This window comes from Condylura cristata, unplaced genomic scaffold, assembly GCF_000260355.1.
Source record: "Condylura cristata isolate star-nosed mole 26May11 unplaced genomic scaffold, ConCri1.0 scaffold00027, whole genome shotgun sequence".
Lineage (NCBI taxonomy): Eukaryota > Metazoa > Chordata > Mammalia > Eulipotyphla > Talpidae > Condylura > Condylura cristata.
Window position 1 is genome coordinate 8273546 of NW_004567128.1, and position 7453 is coordinate 8280998.

The 7453-nt window shown below is 42.6% G+C and overlaps 1 pseudogene; it reads left to right on the top strand.

The window, feature by feature from the left end:
• Positions 1-1803: 1803 nt before the first annotated feature.
• On the top strand, positions 1804-6953 carry LOC101629640 (annotated as a pseudogene).
• Positions 6954-7453: the final 500 nt, after the last annotated feature.

Genomic DNA, 7453 nt, shown 5'->3' on the forward strand with positions numbered 1-7453 from the left:
AAAACATTGTTGTGCAGGTATTTTTTGGGGACAATGTACAAAAAAAGGGCTATTTGGTACTTATTTCTCTTGGATATATTCCTTGAAGTAGCATGACTGGGTCCATCTTGGAAGTTTAGGGAAAACGAATCAATTGAAAGGGTGAAGGAAAAGTGATTGTTTCTCCAATATATCCTCTTGGCTAGTGGAGGCCAAAATCTTATACCTCCTGGTTCCTGGGGCCACTGTAACAGCATTTAAACTTGGAATATCTCAAAATTATTGCTCAGTTACGAGGAACTGGAGAAACAGAATTCAAATTAATTCTTTGTGAGATAAACGTGAACAGTGTGTGTTTGAAGGAATGTAAGAGTTCAGCAGCCCTTGCAAAGGAATGCTTTGTACTTTGGGAAATTGAGTTAATTTGGGATATCACTTTGAAACAGGACATTTTGGCTCACCTTGTGATTACTCATGGCTAAAGACAAATCAGTATGTTGTGAGAAGTAATCTAAGTAGGGCGGGTTATGAGACTTCAGTGTAGTCAGAGTATCATACAGCTACCAGTTGGCTTGGTTGCTCCTCAGGGAATGAGATTCAAGAGTTGTTCTTTGCTACCCAAACTCTGATAATGGAACTGGGCTTCCCACCAGCTTAACCACAGAACAGAGGGTTGGTAGACTTGTGAAGGGGTTATGGTGCCCCCTGGGGGACAATGAAATGTTGCTCCTGTAGCTGTTAACTTCCCTTTCTGAGGTCAAGTTCAAGTTGTGTTGAGTAATGTCTCCGACATCACTTCTTTACTAATCCTCTTCCAAGGTTTCCAAATAAATTTAAAGTATCTTGGAGTTTTATTAGTTTTATTGGCAACTCAATTCAGGGAAGGCCTAAGGGGAATCTATTTCTTGTTATTGCTGGTGGAAGGACTTCACATGACGGGGTGATGTCTAAGTTGGGTGATGTTAATGAAGATGAAAGTGGCACGATAAGATGACAACCTCATTTTCAAAGTTCTGCAGATAAAAATGCCCCTACAAGATGGCTGTGAGCCTTTGTATCTTGGTGCTCGGGGTGTAAAATGAGCGATTCTGAACCCACGCCAGTACCACCCTGCCAGTGAGCATCTGGAAGTGTGTGGGAACATTTTTGATTGTCACAATGACTGAGGGGCGTGCTACTTCCATTTGCCAAGGTGGGGGAGGGAAAAAAAAATGTCTAGCAAGAGGAAGAGTTGTCCCATCCAAAATACCATTAGGGCTCCTGTTGAGACATACCTTTTTCCTCCTCAGGAGATCTGGAGAGATTTATATGCAATTCTTATTCAGAAAGTTTAACAACACAAACAAAATATGTTGAGCAAGTAGAACCTGACTCAAGAAGCTTAATGAGCCAGAAGGAGTAAAGTCAGTTTTGGGACATTTTGACTTTGTGATCACTTTTCTCAAAACAAAAATGGGGCAGTGCTTGGAATGACCTTAAGTGATATATGGAGATGGAGAAATTGGTTTTCCAGGCATTTCTGTCTACTTTCTCCTCCACACTTTCACTCATTTGACTCTCCTTCTCCCAAGCTTCTTGGGATAAAAAGCAACCGATAAATTCATTAGGTTGTCAGAGTTTTCTCTTACTCCTTCTCCCGGCAGGATATCAGGAACAGAAGAATCTCAATTGGTGGAATTTCAGATATGGGGGAGGAAGGTAGGTGTTTTTTTGGCTGTGAGATCTTTCTAGACTTCTTAAATCATTCCCAGGAAAGTAATCACTTATTTTCCTATGAAGCTGGCTTTAGATATGGAAACAAAAGTGTTAGAATTTGCTGTAACCATGGTAAAGAAAGAGAAGGGACTGGACACCTTTGTGAGTTTATTGGAGATAAAGGAAATGAACAAGACTCTTTTAAGTAAGAGTTTAGCAGGTGCTAAAATTTACACGTTAGTATGCTATGCAATTTTGCTACATCCAGGAGGTTGGACACTTGTACTTTTATTGTCCCAAAGCTTCCTTATATTTTTCATACCATTTATCTCAGAACCTTATACAAGTTATCCATTCAGTAGATGTGTCCCAGATGAAACAAATTAGGCTTAGGTATTGTGATGGACATGAGAGAGTTAAGTTCATGTCCCTGTATTTATTGATGGGTTGACATGACCATCCACTGAGAAGGAGATCTTACTGTAGTATTACTTTTGTCTCCATAAAGCATTTCCTGGGAGGGAATTGTCACTTTTTTGTGGGCAGGGATGATGACAGGCTTCTAAATGACATGTAATTATTTCACATCTACTGACTATCTGAAGGAAGGGTTGGGATGTCATCATTAGCCAGTGCCCAAGTCAACTAGTAAACATTAGAATCTAATTACAAGTGTCCCTGAGGTCCTTGGATCCAAGGGCACAGGACCAGAATGTTAGGGATATCCTGATCATTTCCGTGGTTGGAAGAGAATCAGAGGTGATAGGGCCTGAAATATCTACCAACATTTATCGAGCAATCTTGTGCTAACCACTATATTATCTGCTAGGGACATGAGATTGAGTAAGACACTTACGGCCTTCCTGGTAGTCACAGTCTAGGAAGGATGTTGGCCAAAGGGTTTGAACCTTGGTTGTGGGTTATATTCACCTGGAGAGTTTAAAAAGTCCCCATGACCGTGGTGCACCCCCATTGCAATAATATCAAAATATCTGAGGTTAATACCCAGACCTTAGTATCTTTTAAAGCTTCTCGGGTGATTCCAAAGTACAACCGATCAAGAGACACTAGGGAAGGGCAGAAGAGACAAAACTCTGAAGGAAATTTTAGATGAAAACATGAAACATGCTCTGTACGAGCAAAAAGACAGTGCAGCTGAGGGAGCACAGAGGAGAAAAACTAAATTCTAGACCAGAGAGAAGCTACCCAGGGCATCAGGAGAATTAGAAGAGCACTGACAAGTGGTGAACTCCAGAAATAAGAATGATGTTGGCCATTTTCTAATGGAAAAAATTTCCCTTCATGTATTAATCTTTATTGGTGATTGGGGGGTTTGAAAAATGAGAGTTGATAATCAGTACAGTACACGTCTCACTCCTTTCTCTTGTCTCTCTGTTCTTTTTTATTATGACCTCTATTACATCCATGGTATATCAAATGCTAGATATAGGGTGGTTGCTAATATAGTAAGATAGAAAGGGGAAATGAAAGCTCATTGTTTCTTTCTGCTTGTGAGACAATCACATAAATACAGTGGCATTGTTATGTGGCTAAGCCTAGTCCTGAAAATAATTAAAAGCCCCATTTAATAGGTGCTGGCTCTAAATACATTAGTTGTTTTTGTAACATCCCTCTAAGAAAAGTATCATTATTTCTGATTAATGGAGACAGAAACTGAGGCCCCAAGAGGATAAATAACTTCTCAAAGTCACATATCTGTTTGGTGGCAAAGGTATAATTCAAATCCCTGTCAGTCTGACCTGAAAGTCCTGCTTCCCATTTAACATTAGAACTTTAATGTCTGATCAAGTGACTTAGCTGAGGTGAGAAAGTTAATGTATTTATGGGGTAGATCTCAGCCTCACACTGAAAGAGGGGCACTGGTAACTAAATGTCATTACCAACACCACTCCACCACCACCATCTCTGAGAATATGGATCTGTTGGATAAACTCTTGAAACAAATCTCAGTGATAGGGATAAATAGCTTGGGGGAAGTGATTTAAGAGTTCACTGGACTGTGAGACTATAAAAACAATAAATGAGCTGCTAGTCAAAAAACCCCCAAAACACAAAACTGGACAGGATTTAATTGTATATTATAAAGGAATAAGCTTCCAGAAAGTAAAATGATTTGGTTACAAAGCAACTGTACTAATCTTCCTATAGAGACGCATTGCAAAATATTGGGAAAGTGATCTTGGTTTCTAAAAAATAAAAACAAGAGTGAGGCCCTCCCTGGTGGCGCAGCGGGTTAAAGCACAGCACTGAGAATCTAAAGCCGCTTCCGCATGAGTTCGATTCCCGCCTGCCCCGGAGGTGACCACATGGCGTGGCAGACCTCTCCTGGCCCGCCCGCTGCTCCCCTCAGCAGTGTACTTCGTCGATCTGCCTGTTCTGTTCCCCACTCTGTCTCTGGTGAAGCCTTTCGCCGCCCCTGAGCCTCTGGCCTGTACCCCAGTTCTGTATGCACAAATAAATAAATCTTTAAAAAAAAAAAAGAGTGAAAAATAAACTCTATAAAGCAAATGACTCAACAAAAAAGCAGTAGCCAAGTACTATGGTCTGAACGTTTGTGTCATATGCTGAAATTTAATCTCCAAAGTGATAGTGAAGTGATAGGAAGTGAAGCCTTCAAATGGTGATGAGGTCATGAAGGTGGAGCCCTCGTGAATGGGATTTGTGCCCTTACAAAAGATGCCAGAGCACTGCCTCACCCCTTCTGCCAAGTGAGGACACCATATATGAACCATATGTGAATCAGAAAATGGCTCTCACAAGACAGAGAATTTTCAAGTGTCTTAATCTTGGACTTCCTAGCCTCCAGAAATGTTAAGAAATACGTTTCTGCTGTTTTTGAGCCACTCAGTCAGGTATTCAGTTATAGCAGTTTGAACTAATGATGCAATCTAGCGATTACCTATTTCCCTTTCTCTTGGAATAAAAAACAAAATGAGTAAATCTAATTAAAAAAAAACTTTGTTTTAAATCCTTGTGAGAAATGATTAGATAGTGATCCTGTGTTATCCATTCATGGGAATCCACATTTACCTCTCTCTTGCACCTTTCAAACAGTAGGGAAAACTTTCCATCCAGATGGTCCTCTGACAGAAAGACATGACATCTCACAGATTCTGAGATTGAAGTATATTCAACAGTTTATCCAACAGATCCATATACTCAATACTTATCAATACATATTGATATATAGGATATAATATATTAATATATATCGTACAACTATTTATATATTTAAAACACCTAGATAATGTTAATGTGCAGTCAGGGTGGAGAACCAATTCCTTGAAACATCTGCTCCCAAGGCAATGTTAGCATCACCTGGGAAGTTTTTAAAATGCCTAATGCCAAGGTTGTACCCATACCAATTAAACTAGAATATGTGAACATGGGAGCTGGAAGCCTTAAACAGCAGGTTTGGGAAGAATACCTGATGAGAACTCTACTGCATTATACTTACAGGTTTCTATGTTTGGCAACTGAGAGAAGAGGTAAAAGGCGGGGAGGGGGGAAGAACAGAGATTGAGAAGAACTCTGATGCTGGGATGTCCTTGAGAAGGCCATCTGTGACCTCTGCATTCCCATCCCCATCAAGTCATGAAGGAGGTATGGACAGTTATGTGCTGGTAAACATTTCACAGATGGCTAACCAAGGAAAAACAAAATCTGATTTGTAATGTCTGCCACTGTCCTTGGTGTAAATACCCCCGCCATGCCTGGACACTGTCAAATTGCTACCAAGACACCACTGACTGGAGTGGCTGGAAAGCGATAAAGTACACAACTGACTCTAGTTAACTGAGTCCACAAGAACTGGCACCAGCAGGCTGTGATAGATCCCTCACCTGAGTTTGGGGATCTGAGGGCAGAATTTTGTGCTTTATTTGTAGGCTTGACTCTGAAAGAGATGAAAGAGCCTAAGATTTATCCATGATGTGTTGTGGCAATTAGAAATGGGAACATATTTAGAAGGGTCTAGAGTGGATCTAGATTGAGACCACTTCCACAGCTCTTGTCAGTTCCTCATGATACAGGGGGGTACAGATTTTCCTGTACCACTGAAAGCATTATGGAAGTAGCTGAACATGGGCTGGAAGAGCTTGAGGGGCTGTGAGGGTAGGATGAAAAATCCAGGGAGACTTCTGAAAGATTGACTAGTGATAGCCACACAGTAATAAGCAACAGACACAAATAAAGAGGACAGAAGCCGTAGCAACTGAGAATCAGATGTTTTCTCTTGAAACTATGGTGCTACTAACCTCTCTGATCCATTTGCAGAGAAATAGCAAACAGAAAGGCCGAGGAAGTAGGAAATGTGGCAGTTTTTAATCACTATAGTAATTAAAGGTTATGCAGTGAGTACAGTCAGAATCTCTCCATTTTTATTTCTTGGCAGAAGCCAAAAAAGGGAAAACAAACCTGATTTTAGGCTCATTTTGTTAGAGCTGCTGAAATGATGCAGCAGAATATTTTTCTCCTTCCTTGCTTCTGGAAGACTGAACTGGCTATATAGTGCAAATACACTGACCAAAGGGGAGGGGAGGAGAAAGCATGCCCTGAGTTCACTGAGGCTACTTTACTAAGGCTGATGTAAGCAGGGCAAGTTGGCGCACCTATGAGAGTGCCCTGGCAAACACACTACTTAGAGGCGCCCGGGCTTTCAGCGCTCCTCCCGCCCGCTGGGCTCAGCACGCCCCACTCCCCAGGCTGGAGGGTCTCAGCAGGTGTTCCGGGCCCTCAAGCCTGCAGGAAGTGGACAAGCGGCTGCACTTGTTCCCTGCAGTCAAATAAACCTGAGCAGAGGGCAACAAAGGGGGCAAAAAAGCACTGACGCCCACCCAGGTTAAGAAGCAGCCCACCAGTATTGCATGGTTTGGCTTTAATCCAGATAAACTCTACACCTTGACAGACCTGGATGTTCCAAGCCAAAAGGACCCTAAATATAGGGAATGGCACTTTTTTTCTGGTGGTCAACATGAAAGGCAATGATAGCATCAGGGGCACAGTTCTCTCTGCCCTGTGCTCCTGGCCTCTCAGGGCATAGGCCTCCATGGGTAGGCCTGGCTGGGTAACGCAGAGGACAGGCAGCTGAAGTGTGAGGAACCCAGTGTCAGCCATCTGTCTGGAGATCATCGTGGCAAGTTCAGGGTGGCATCTTGCTGCAGAAGTACCAGCTGGGGCCCTCGATGACCAGCACCTGTTATCAGGCTGGGCAGGTTGACTGTGTCCCCAAACTCCAGGAAACCCTGTCTAGGAACTAGGGGGAAGCCAGGAGGTCAAACAGGCCTAGAGGCTGCATTGCTCTGAAGTTCGGGGAGATGCGTTGATTTCTCCTCCTCCCTGCTCCCATCTAACAGTCGCGGCCTGAGCAACCAGACAGTGGTTTAGGGTGACTACCCTTTGCCTATCTTTTATGACTCCAAGGGTCACTCACCAGTTTATACTTTGATCAAATTTAAACTCCACTTTGGAGACTATTTTGGAACTACAGTGGGATCATCATATCGTCTCCATAAGAACAGCAACCCAGATTTAAAAGAATAATTTCAGGTAAAAGGAGCAGGTCTAGGGTCATGGAGCAGAGCATCAGCAAAGTCTTTAAAGAGGATTAAGAAAGAGAGAGGTTCCTTGCCTCTGCCTGTGCGAGCCTAGGGCCAGGACAAGGTCGGACGCACTGACAGATGTTTTCGCAGCCTTATCTGTCACGAAGAAAAGCCACAGCTGCAACGTCCGCTAATCGCCAACATGCCACATCTCAGGC